Source organism: Salvelinus fontinalis, chromosome 16, assembly GCF_029448725.1.
Source record: "Salvelinus fontinalis isolate EN_2023a chromosome 16, ASM2944872v1, whole genome shotgun sequence".
NCBI lineage: Eukaryota > Metazoa > Chordata > Actinopteri > Salmoniformes > Salmonidae > Salvelinus > Salvelinus fontinalis.
Genome location: NC_074680.1, coordinates 520,621 through 534,156, shown reverse-complemented (window position 1 = coordinate 534,156; position 13,536 = coordinate 520,621). Strand labels below are relative to the sequence as shown.

Below are 13,536 nucleotides of genomic sequence, written 5' to 3'. Positions count from 1 at the left end.
TATGTCTTCTCATTGTATAGTTGGTTGTTTCTTTGCTCATTTACCTGCCGCAAGTAAGCCCTAACCTTCAGGGCCAAAAAACAGCTGTGCTCTGAAGAAGCAATCTCAGATTTTTTAAAATGCGCTCCTCCGATAGCCAATCACTCCTCTCTCCAGCACTCCAAAAGGGGTTCTGCCCTGCTTGTGGGTGTGGATAACATGATCCTCATAGCAATGAGGCTCCTGTTTCTCGAACACTGAGGTTATGAAGAGAGATGTGGATCAGAACCTGAGGAGTTGGGGGTCAAAGGTTGGGTGAGTGTCGTGGAAATGGCAAGATTATGTTATAATGCTTGTATTATAATTGTTGTTTTATTCGACAGAATAGAGTATTCTGTTAACTATTGTGTGTGTGTTTTAATGAGGAGAGACTCTATGAGATAGCACTGACAGGAGATTTACGATGTCTTTGGGTGATAAAACCTAAAGAGCATTCCAGATAACATGAGGTAATGTATTTGTGCTATACCGTACCAGGGTGAGACAGTTCCAGTTTGGAGTAGGAGGACCAGACACTGGTATTTACAATAAACTGTTGACACAGCAGTTGCTGTCTGCTATGTATTATAGATACCTTTCATACAAATCTTAACCTTGTGACTATTCTATGTATCTGTTGTTCGTCATGTAGGTTGAGAGGGGTGTATCATGGCTATAAAAGATCTTTGTACTTTTGTGTTGTCACTTTCAATGGTTCATTAGAAATGGCGCATCTTTGAAAGTCAGTGCTATTGCAAAGCTCTTATTATTAAAGATGTAGTTTAAGTATAACTCTGACTGGTGTGTGTACTTTGTCTCTCTCCTCATTGGGTAATACAGAAATTAACCACCACATGAGTCACGCCAAGCAGTAGAAAGTGGCTCAGATTGCATGTGCACACTAGGGAGAATTAAGCAGAATGGTTCTTGGAACATAGCCAGAGCCTCCACGTCGGTGTACTGCTGCCTTAACTACAGGACACCTGCTTGCCATTCAAGGCTCGTCCTCCTCCTTTAACCCCTAGTGCTGCTTTGTAACACACACACAAGTGTGGATTTATCGATGCAAAGGAGGTAATATGCATGGTGGCCACAACCACTTAAAATGCCTAAGCTGAAAAGACCACATATAAAGATTATGATAAATATCTAAACTATGCAAAACAGGATTTTCCCCAATTAAGTGCAAAGAATGCCACTATTTGCTCTGTGCATCTCCGGACCTTACCAATTCATTTCTCACCTGAGTCGTTTGATCTACTATTTGCGCTGTGCATCTCCGGACCTTACCAATTATTTTCTCACCTGAATCCTTTCTAGGAAAATGGTGAGAGACGTTCACTTATTTGAATTACAATCAGCCGGTGTGAGTCAAATTGGGAGAAATAATGAGTACCTGTTGAGGACGAAAATAACACAGCTCCCTAATGCAATCTGCTCAGGCATGAGTTACTTTGTGAAATACGCTTCCTTACTTCTCTCCGGCAGATATTGGCAAGAACAGCCTAGCATACACAAATAAGGCTCTTTTCAGGGGATTATAGATTTTTTTGTTTTAGCAGCAGGTGGGAAAAGGCTTTGCGGAACCGATGGAGAGCAAAACTGCCACGCGCTTGATGATATTGACTAAAATACCCTAACAAGAACTCTTACTATAACCTTCCTCTTGTCATTACTTGTATTATTCACTGTTTGGCCTGTAGATCAATCTAGACTCCCACAGGCTATTGGCACTGGTGTTCCTGTCTATATTGAGAATAATTCAATATACCTCAAGTTCCTCTCCTTTTTTCCCCCAACTCTTGGCTCCAGTAGTACACGCCCCACATCAACAGATGGCAGTGTAGAGCAGAAGCATCAACAGGTCAACCATCTGGGTATCACTCCATTTGAGCCGGTGCTTCAGCTTAACCACGCATCAAACGATTTAATCAAGCCAATAGCACACCCAGTTGATTTCCTATCGCCTTCCCTTGGTTTCTTTCTTTGGTAATGGCACTCTCGATTGCCGGGGACAATTACACCATGGGCTCCGGCTGCAATCGAGCTCCAGCTCGGTCACAAAGAGGGGGCGGTACTGGGCAAGGCTGCCCCCTCTCTCCCCTCGCTATCTGGGCTGGTGATATTCTGCAGCAGCCAGTCAGTTCATCACACTGGTATTTAGCACTGGGGTGATGGACAATTCTAATGGTCTGTCGGCCGCCTCATCAGTCCAGAGAGGGCCTGCTGGTCAGTGGAGACATGAGCCGACTCCAGAACGAGGGTGTCAATCTACATGCCTGACTGGAAGGTTTTTATTACGGCAAAGCGTTTCATGTTAAATTCTCAGAGTTTCTGTGAAGCAATGATATAACAAGGTGTTTACAGGGTAGTTATATTGGCAGTACAGTAATTCTCAGAAGTTGTATAGCTGTAGTCTGCTGTGTTCTACCCATAATATGTTTCACAGTAGTTGCCAATGTAGTCGCTGTGTAAATAGATGTATTACTTCTTTTGGTTATCCGGGTGTTGTGAAGTGATTACATCGAGTCATATTTTGTTGTTCAATCTTTCAGAGGGGATGATATGAAACATAATTAGTTCATGGAATGCATGGCTGTCATTTTTTAATTAGGAAAGAATGAATAGATATGTGATTCATTTGGGGAATGCATGCCATTTCATGATCTCGGAGGAGTAAATGTTAACGTATTACCTCGTCGTGTAATCTGATTTTATGCATGTATGATGGTGTCTTATTTCAAAAGCATTTTATCTATTTTATTTTCTAATAGTATGGAGCCAACCTTTTATCGACCTCAAGTGTCAGAGAGAGAGAAAATAGGGCGCATACCATTATCTGTCAGATGGTTATTTTCTCTCAATCACTCTAATATTTTTCTTTCCATGCCTCAGATTATCTCTATATCTCAGACTTATCTTTTTTCTCTCAGTCTGTGTGAGTGACTCGTTCACAGCTGGTCTCATACTAAGCCGCTTGCTCCCTCCTTTAACCATCCAGAGCTATTTCTCTCTCACTTTTGCTCTCTGTGTTACCCTCTCTCATTCGCTCTCTGCAACTCTCACTCGTTCTTTTGATCTGTCTCTCTCCAGCTCTCTCTTTTGCTCTCCCCAACAGTCACGCTCTCTCTTTTACTCTCCCCCTTTGCTCGGCCTCTCAATCTCTGTCCCTTGCTCTCTCTCTCTCTCTTTAACCAAACCAGCGTTCCAAAGGCCCTGGCTGTGACTCGGGCCTTTGAAGGGTGTAAAAAAGAAGCCTTCACTGGTATCTCCAAGATTTCTTTTTTTTTCACGTCAAGAGTGGCACTCGGCGCCGGAAGCACTTCATATATTATTTCAAAGATTAAAGCAACGCACTCATAAGCAGCACAAGCAAGTAGCGCAGCATGACACGCACACAACCTCACAAAGGAGAGAAGAGAATACGCTGAGAAGAACAGAGAGAGGGAAATTGAGACGTGTTCGCAAAGGAGCTGGGCTCTACTGTTCTTCTGGTGTTTCTGCGTTGCACCCCATTAGGACTATCGGATGAAACTGTAAACAGAGTTCAGCTGACAGTTTCAGATTGGTCCTCGTTCAGGCTGCCTTTGGTGTGTGTCAGTGTTTTGTTTTGTCGTGGCATTCCCAGTACAAACTCAAAGACAAGTCTCTCGAAGCCTAACCATGTTCTGATGTGTCTGATGTGTTTGGTTAACTTGCGATGCGCTTAGACTTTGTTTTCCGAATAGCTTCTCTCTCTTCGGATCCAATTTGAAGTCAGACACAGCCACACTAAAAAGCTTTATGTGATCCTACCATTGCGACCACCTTGGGGCCTATACCCCCTAGGAACAACAGTTGCTTCCTTCCTGCGTGAATCGCTTCCCACCGGTTTCCTCCAGAGTAGGTTTCCTCCAGAGTAAATGCAACAGGCCTGCATACAAACCATGTACTGTCAGGCCTCAACTTTTCAACTCCAACGACTCCTATTGTCACTTATGATTCTCATCACCATCGTGCAAGACCACCTACTGAATATTGTCGATAGCCCTACATACAACCTGAGTACCATCTGTCCTCAACCTTTCAACTCGAACCACTTCTATGCTCACTAATCATTATCATCTCCCATAACACCCGTGATCCACAACCCACTTACCTCCTGCACTGACAACCTCAGCACGACAGGAAGTAGACTTTCACATTCTCTCGATTTAATTAGTGTCAGCGCTCAGTTCCTCTCCGGCTCAAACGTCTACCCATTCACCATCAAAGCTCGACTCAATTAAGACTGCCATCTTTGAAGTCCAAAATGAGACAAGGCAGGTAGCTCTCGTGGGAGATTTGTCAGGCTTTGCAACCGAAGTAATAGGGCCTAGCGCCTAGGGGTTTGCTACCACGTTGTGTGACACACTTTGTGTATCAACGAGGCATAGAAAGGGACTGCTACGCTACATGTAAACGTGCACGTACAGTTAATTGATCACTGCTCGTCACAACACATATACTTGTTACATGATGGTAAATAGGTTAGTTTAAAATGTGTGTTGCTGCCAGGTGTGATCTCGATTTGTACTTAGTGATAAACCACACACAGTGCAATAGCTATTGTATATTACTGCATTTTCATGTGAACAACTGGGGTTCAAACGTGAGATCCTGTACATCAGGACTGATTTCATTTGATTTGTTTTGACTTTGTGGCGGTGGAATCTGAATTTGTAGCTGTGTTATTTAGTGGAAACCCTAGCTAGCTGCCGTTAGCTATTTAGTCCAGTCTAGCCGTGCTTACCTGGTTTTTAAGCCCAGGCATTAGCTCAAGGAGCTAATGCAAATATTCTGGCTCAGGCAAGGTCATCACAGACACATATACTGTACAGCACTAAGGGCTCCTATGCTGTCTGTGGCTCCTTCTCCCAGCGTTTTTTCCCGAGTAAATCTCGCCGTTAAGACGTTAAAACAGTCTGCCTCACACCTTACTGCCTCCGGTTAATGCCTCACTCACAGATCCTTGCAGCTTATGCTCACAGCGACGTCTGTAGATCTAGATAACTCGAAATAATTACAGGACGGAGTGCCAAGGGACATTTGCAGGACACGTGCTAGGTTCTTCTGGCCATACAACAGTACATTTCAAATGAGAATGTGACGGCCGGCGAATTATCAGCACAGTGCAGGCCTGCCGTGTGTTTGCCTTCTTACTCTCCCTCTGCTACAACAAGCTGAATCCACACCAGAGTGTGTCACCGCTCCAAAAGCAAGGCAGTTGGATGTTTCTTTCATTGTGTACATTTCAAATTCTCTTCGCTTAAGACACAGAGAATAAAAGTATGGCTCCTTCACAACAACATCGCTTCATAACACTCACTGATCCTCTAGTAATAATTGTGATAATGTATTCTTTGAGCATGAAAAATTAAGGGGGCCTGTTTATTGACTGTTCAGAGTCTACCCACTGGGCAAACACTGGTTGAAATCCACATTGTTTCCAGGTCATTTCAATGTGAAAAAGTGATTGGATTTTTTTTTTAAGTCATCAACCTAAGGGAATTTGGTCTGTTTTTCACCCAAAGTTACACCTACATCCAAAGACGTGGTTGAATGTTTTGTTGGTTCACGTTGAATTCAGGTTAGTTGACAACTCAACCAAATGTAAATCTAAACTAGACGTTGAATTGACAGATCTGGCAACATCCTTCATCCCGACAATGTTAGCCCAAAGGCATTTCTTCGCATGAGAGGGAGATAGAGAGCATTGGTGTGTGTATTCATGGATGCAAAGGGGAAACAAGCTTCCCCCAAACATTTTACAATAACAAAAATAGACTATCTTTTCATAATTTTGCTTCAATTCGCAAGAGGCTGAATGTATCTCACCGGAGAAGGTATCTGAGCGAGCGAAACAGTGCCCCTCTGTCTCGGTATGTGTAGGCCATCTGTCTGATGCCGTCTGGTCAAAAAGAGTATGACATTGTTGCCGCCCATAGCATTGATTGCAAGGGAAAGCCAGCAAGGCCTCCCTCGATAAAAAAATATAAATAATAGCCAATCAGCTAAATTGAGTGAGCTCAACTGTGAACGGAGCTGTGAGGGGAACGGCACCTCAGTACCTTCAGGCTCTGATCAGGCCCTACACCCAAACAAGGGCACTGCGTTCATCCACCTCTGGCCTGCTCGCCTCCCTACCACTGAGGAAGTACAGTTCCCGCTCAGCCCAGTCAAAACTGTTCGCTGCTCTGGCACCCCAATGGTGGAACAAACTCCCTCACGACGCCAGGACAGCGGAGTCAATCACCACCTTCCGGAGACACCTGAAACCCCACCTCTTTAAGGAATACCTAGGATAGGATAAAGCAATCCTTCTGACCCCCCCCCCCCCCCCCTTAAAAGATTTAGATGCACTATTGTAAAGTGGCTGTTCCACTGGATGTCATAAGGTGAATGCACCAATTTGTAAGTCGCTCTGGATAAGAGCGTCTGCTAAATGACTTAAATGTAAATGTAAATGTAAATGAATGGTCCTGGCGCACTCAAAAAAAAACTGTCAAGGGAAGCCAGTTTGGATTTGGCTTCCCTCCAATAAGTCATTGACAGAAACAACTTGAATTGTGTTGTCCAGTGGGTAGGTAGCTAGCTAAAATTGTCCCTTTCCTGAATTAGCCATGGATGGCAATAGGGAGTTGGACTTGTGGTTTTACTTATTAATTCTCCGTACAATGATTATAACGGCAATTCTGATCCAACCATAAATTCATACATTGTGCCCCTGGCCTGAGAGGAAGTAAGTTTCATATGTAGCTAGATGTAGAAGGCTAATGTTAACTAGCTAACATTGCCCATAAAAAGGAAGTTAGGCTAGGGAGCAAGCATTTTAGCCAGGTAGACTAGAACAACAACAAAAATGTAAGTGTGTACTGTATGACAGCCATAAACTGTTTCGTTGACATTGTTTCTTTACAAATAGGCTGAGTTAACATGTTTTTTCTACTTGTACGCATGCATGCATGCACACACAGTCACCAAATCAGAACCATGGACAGCCACATCATATTTAGCTTTGGTTGATTGGACTAAATTGTTTTTGGTATTTTTTAATTGTCACTGTACTAGACTAAGCAGAGGTGATTTGATGATGTTGAAATGTTGCTGGAATAGTGGAGGCAGCTCCTGTTTTCTTTGCGACTTGAGGTAACTCTCCGTGGTTCTAAATCAATAGTTGTTTAGGTGGGCAACAATGTCGGAAACATTAACTTTCTTGACCACGTTGCAGGTCAATTAACTGCTTTTACATGCAATATGAATTTTGGACTTCCCCGGACAGAGGTTACTCTCTGGTTTTGTGATGAAACAAAGGTGTGGTTGAATTTATTCTGCGACTGTGTCTTCTTGTCTCGGCCTTTAGGCCTATATATCACGGCGAACAGGTTATAGAACAAACAAACCAATCATCACAACACATAGATTGTAATATGTTTGTTTTTTCTGGCTTGGCTTCCCCAGTGGTTTAATCTCTCCCTTGGGCTGTCGCACTATCTCGTCATCTCTCTCTTTCTCTCTCATGCCTTTCTCTCGACCTGGTCCGCCTGTCACCCCGGCGCTCCAGCAACCATGTTTTTATGTGTGTGGCACTAGAGAAAATGGCAGCGGGGAGAGAGAGCAAGGGAAAGTGAGAGAGAGGAGAAGAGCAAAGCCAGAGGCACACAGGATGTGACACTTGATCAATGAGGAGGAGCGTTGTTGTGGCCGACTCGGTGAACCATCTGAGAGAGAGACCTGTCGTCAGCAAGGGAAGGAGAAGAAGAGAATGAGGGGGAGAAATAAAGAGGTATTCACAGGAAGGAAATCGAATTCTTTAGAAGCAAGGTGTACGTTTATGTCTTAAGGAACCCCGGGCGTATACTTTCCTCCAGTAAAGTATTCAAAATGCAATCTTCCAGCTTTCAGGCTAGACTGGAAGAAAAATGTCTGAATATAGAAAATCACCCAAGAAAGAAAATAATCATTCCCTAAAAATAATCACCCATACCCTTCGCCCACTTCCACTATTTAGGCCAACATGTATTTTTTTTTGCTGGTTTGTTTATGGGTTTCAGTGTCTGCCACTTATACTGAACAAAAATACAAACGCAACATGTAAAGTTAAAGTTGTGAAGTTGGTCCCATGCTTAACAAGCTGTAATAAAAGATCCCATAAATGTTCCGCATGCCCCAAAAGCTTATTTTTCTTAACTTTTGTGCACAAATTTGATCACATCCCTGTTAGTGAGCATTTCTCCTTTGCCAAGATAATCCATCCACCTGACACATGTGACATATCGAGAAGCTGATTAAACAGCATGATCATTACACGGGCGCACCTTGTGCTTGGGACACTAAAAGGCCACTCTAAAATAGGCAGTTTTGTCACACAACACAATGCCATAGTTGTGTGCAATTGGCATGCTGACTGCAGGAATGTCCACTAGAGCTGTTGCCAGAGAATTTAATGTTCATTTCTCTACCATAAGCCGTCTCCAACATCGTTTTAGAGAATTTGTCAGTACGTCCAACCTGCCTCCAGTCTGTAATAAAGCCCTTTTGTGGTGGAAAACTATTTTTGTTTGACTGGGCCTGGTTTTCCAGTGGGTGGGCCTGGCTCAAGTGGGTGTATATCCTCTACCGAGTACCTAACCCGGATTCGGGAGCACCGCCCACCCCCCCCCCCACACTGATTAGCATCGTTAGCATAGCGTCACAATTAAATAGTAGCATCTAAATATCATTAAATCACAAGTCCAAGACACCCAATGAAAGACACAGATCTTGTGAATAAAACCACCATTTCAGATTTTTTAAATGTTTTACAGGGAAGACACAATATGTAAATCTATTAGCTAAACACGTTAGCAAAAGACACCATTTTCTTACTCCAACAGTTTTTTCCTGCGTCAGTAGCTATCACTAATTCGACTAAATGAAAATATATATAGCCACTAACCAACAAACAAATTCATAAGATGACAGTCTGATAACATATTTATGGTATAGCATAGTTTTTTTTTTTTTAAATGTGCATTTTTCAGGTATAAATCACAGTTCTACATTGCAGCTGCAATCTGATATAGTGCTGATGCAGCCAGAACAATTACAGAGACCAACTTCATATAACTAATTACTTGTCTTAAAACATTTCAGAAAAAATACACAGCGTACAGATATTGAAAGCCCAACATCTGGTGAATCCAAACAATATTTCAGATTTATTAAATGTTTTATAGCGAAAACAAAATGTAGCGCTAAATTAGCATAGCCACGCCAGCCAGAACCAGCTGGGCGCGCCCGACCAGTTCACATGCACGACAGATATATGAAATAACATCGTAAATTGGGTCTTACTATTGCTGATCTTTCATCAGAATGTTGATAAAGGTGTCCTTAGTCCTGATGAGTCGTTCAATCCATTCACAATGGCAACTTTCCCTCTTCATTTAGCGTAGGTACTGGTCGACTAGCACGGTTCTGTCCAAAGTTAAAAAACTCACAGAACGGAACACGGCAAAACTCCCGAAAAAATTCAAATAATCTGATTAAACTATGTTGAAAAAACATACATTAAATATATATTTTTTGCCCTCTCAGGCACACCAATGGCTGTGCCCTTGCCCAGTCAAATGAAATCCATAGATTAGGGCCTAATTCATTTATTTCAAATGGACAGATTTGAACTGTAACTGTAAAATCATTGAAATTGTTGCATGCTAAGTTTATATTTTTGTTCAGTATATAAACACGTGAACTTGAATAGACATTAACAGCATTAAAAGGCCCACACCTTGATAATTTGTTTTATATGCAGTACCAGTCAAAAGTTTGAACACCTACTAATTTCAGGGTTTTTCTTTATGTGTACTATTTTTTACATTGTAGAATAGTAGTGAACACATCAAAACTATAAATTAGACTGGGGCCTTGATAATGTCAAAATCCTCCAAGAGAAAGACAAGAGTAGGAGTGAGAGACAGAAGAGATAATAAAAACTAGAGTATACCCGAGGGCTATGGTATTAACTTCAACAGACTCAAGCACTGTCTGGTCGCTCTGTTGGCACTGGTTTACACGGTTTCTGTAGCATACCGGGGTATACAGGATTACCGGAAGTGCACAAATATATTATTGTAATTCTTTACGCACAAAATAATTTACGGAACATGGATCTTGATTCAGGATTGCTCTTGACATTTTGCCACTGAGCTAGCAAGTTAGGGATTGATCGAAATGGAGGGTTTTGTAACGGCTGTCTAATTCCTCCTCGGATGAGGAGAAGGAGTAAGGGTCGGACCAAAACGCAGCGTTGTATGCAGACATAATTGATATTTATTAAAGACAAAACGAACACGAAAAACTCTTAAACAAACTACAAAACAATAAACGACGTAGACAGACCTGAACTTGAGAATTTACATAGACACGAAGAACGCACGAACAGGAAAGACTAGCCAAACGAACGAACAAACGACACAGTCCCGTGTGGTGCAACAGACACAGACACAGGAACACAATCACCCACAAACAAACAGTGAGAACAGCATACCTTAATATGGTTCTCAATCAGAGGAAACGTCAAACACCTGCCTCTAATTGAGAACCATATCAGGCAACACATTAAACCCAACATAGAAACACAACACATAGAATGCCCACCCCAACTCACGCCCTGACCAACTAAACACATACAAAACAACAGAGAACAGGTCAGGAACGTGACAGGTTTAGTCTTTTTTTTAAAATCTAGTCCAGAGGGGGGTCCTGAAATTTGTAATTGATGACATTTCAATATTTCTCAGGGATTTAGAATTATAATTTAGAATTAGTTGCTTATTGGGCTATACAGTATATCGATGTGTGCCCGATGCGCCCCTTATATCTGATTCTCCGCTGGGCGCAAAATATTAAGTGCGCCTATAGGCTATTTATTGTGGTCTCAATCAAATAATCCATAGTCTTAAGTGCATGTTAGGAGAAGCAGAGCAAAGTTATATTTCTAAGATGCTGGGATGGTGTAAATAAATCTAGGCTGCATTACACACTGAAATGGATATTCCAACCCTGAGCCCCGGCCTGCTCTTGCTGTGTAAGCGTACAGTAGCTGGGTAGGTGTAAATAAATCTAGGCTGCATTAAACAATGTAATGAATATTCCAACCCTGAGCCCCGGCCTGCTCTTGCTGTGTAAGCGTACAGTATGAGTTCAGGAAAAGAGTCAAAGGCTTTTTTAGAAAATATTCGTTTAATGGGCCTTGTCCAAAAAATGCAATATCTTGCGGGCAGATTAGCCTATAGCCTATGTTCAGTTCAGTTTGAGAAGGAGAACACGATGATCAGAACGAGGACCTCCGTTGATAGCTTGCTACAACTATAATTGACTTTAATAAAAACAATAATGTTTCTTGTCAGAGTTATTGACCTCATAATAACCCAGATTCTAATTACTTTCATTGTGGTGCTGAAACCTGGAAGCAGCAGCAACAGTCAATCGGAAATGGACACCTCATGGTGCTGAAACCTGGAAGCAGCAGCAACAGTCAATCGGAAATGGACACCTCATGGTGCTGAAACCTGGAAGCAGCAGCAACAGTCAATCGGAAATGGACACCTCATGGTGCTGAAACCTGGAAGCAGCAGCAACAGTCAATCGGAAATGGACACCTCATGGTGCTGAAACCTGGAAGCAGCAGCAACAGTCAATCGGAAATGGACACCTCATGGTGCTGAAACCTGGAAGCAGCAGCAACAGTCAATCGGAAATGGACACCTCATGGTGCTGAAAGTAAGCAAATTTGAGTAGGCATAATTCATTTAAACCATCTTAAACCGTCTTCATTTTAATTAGACCTTACTCACAACAAGATGGCTTTGTGTTGGAGCCTATTACTTCCTATTTAACCCTCCTGTTGTGTTTGTTTCAAGTTTTTAAAAAATGACCGCCCCATTATAGCTGATTATAAATCCATAATAATACATATATTATCACCTAATGTTGTTAGATATTTTTATCAACTTAAGTTATTGTAAACATTACAAGTTTTGAACATGTATTTTCTATTTATGGCCTGTAGGCCTCATTGACCTGAGCTAATACGACTTGTGTTTTAGTAAAAAAAACATCATGTATGGATTATTTTGGCCCTGGGGTCATCCTGATAACATTTTCATCCTACAGCCGACCTCTCCTCTCAGGTAGGGATGAAGACCAGGACAAGTTCCCATTCTTTGACCGGAATGTGACAAGATCCTCAGCAGGGCCCTCTTCCTCATCAATGGATTGTAACAACAACCTCAGCAGGGCCCTCTTCCTCATCACTGGATTGTTCCACATCGGTTGTCTCTTGGTCTGGATCATATTCTGTGTTGTCTTCAACTTCTGACACTTCCTCCTCTAATGCATCTTCACTGTCCCTTTCCTGGCCTCTCTCCTCCTCACCAGTGTCATGATCAAGAGCCTCACATACAGTATATCGTTTGGTCATTGTGCTGCCACAGAATGAATTGTGAGCCACAAAAAAGGCCTCAAAGATTTATAAACCAGAGCTGCGAGAAAAGTTCTATATATTATTGAAACAATGTTGCGATTGTTTGTGAGAATGACAAAAGGTGTGGTTCCCTTGGGAGTTGCTATGGAAGCCAAGAAGGGGAGTGTAACGTCCTGACCAGAGTTCTTATGTGTTTTGCTTGTTTAGTGTTGGTCAGGACGTGAGCTGGGTGGGAATTCTATGTTGTGTGTCTAGTTTGTCTGTTTCTGTGTCCAGCCTAATATGGTTCTCAATCAGAGGCAGCTGTCAATCGTTGTCCCTGATTGAGAATCATATATAGGAGAACTCAATTGTATACACTTATTGTAGTCTCACTCATTAATTTCTAATGATCAGTCATTTTTGACCAGGAACACCACAGGTGTACAAAAGTTAAATTAAACACCCAAATGTTATGAAAATCATTAAAGTGTATTTTGTGTGTTCAGATGCCCTGTGTGGACAAAGTCATGGAACCTTATGACAATCAGATTATTTATTTATTTTATTTTTACCTTTATTTATACAGGTTTTTTCTCATTGAGATAATATCTCTTTTCCAAGAGAGACCTGGTCCAATAGCAGCAGGGGGAACAACGTTTCAGACAAAACAACTTACATACACTAACACAAAACTATACACACAACAATTACACTAAAAACAGCTGGCCTAAAAACAATTACACTCTTCTATGATCAAGTGTTTAAACTCCAACGAAACTAAATCATCACATTTTAAAATGTTCAGGAGCGAATTCCAGGACCACGGTGCTAAGTAACTATAACTATTTATACCATGACCTGTTCTAATTTTTGGTTCTGTTAGAAGCAAATCAGAATGATAATTGATATTTATTTACTGACCTGACTAAAAAAGAACAGAGATAAAATGGCATTTTTCCCAATTTGGCCTTATAAATCAATGTATACCAGTGTTTCAGCCTACGCAAGGTCAATGACGACCAGCCAACAGCGCTGTAGAGATCACAATG

At 41.8% G+C, this 13,536-nt stretch overlaps 1 protein-coding gene and 1 long non-coding RNA gene across 2 annotated transcripts in view; one reads left to right on the top strand and one right to left on the bottom strand.

Annotated features, from left to right (window-relative positions):
• Positions 1–13,536, bottom strand: part of LOC129812506 (ALK tyrosine kinase receptor-like) — a 779,676-nt gene that overhangs the window by 422,688 nt on the left and 343,452 nt on the right. The gene's annotated exons all lie outside the window — the stretch shown is intronic.
• On the top strand, positions 194–12,968 carry LOC129812508 (uncharacterized). Its single transcript, XR_008753005.1, has 4 exons — positions 194–294; positions 7,630–7,822; positions 11,496–11,802; positions 12,196–12,968. It is a non-coding gene; the product is annotated as an uncharacterized LOC129812508 (long non-coding RNA).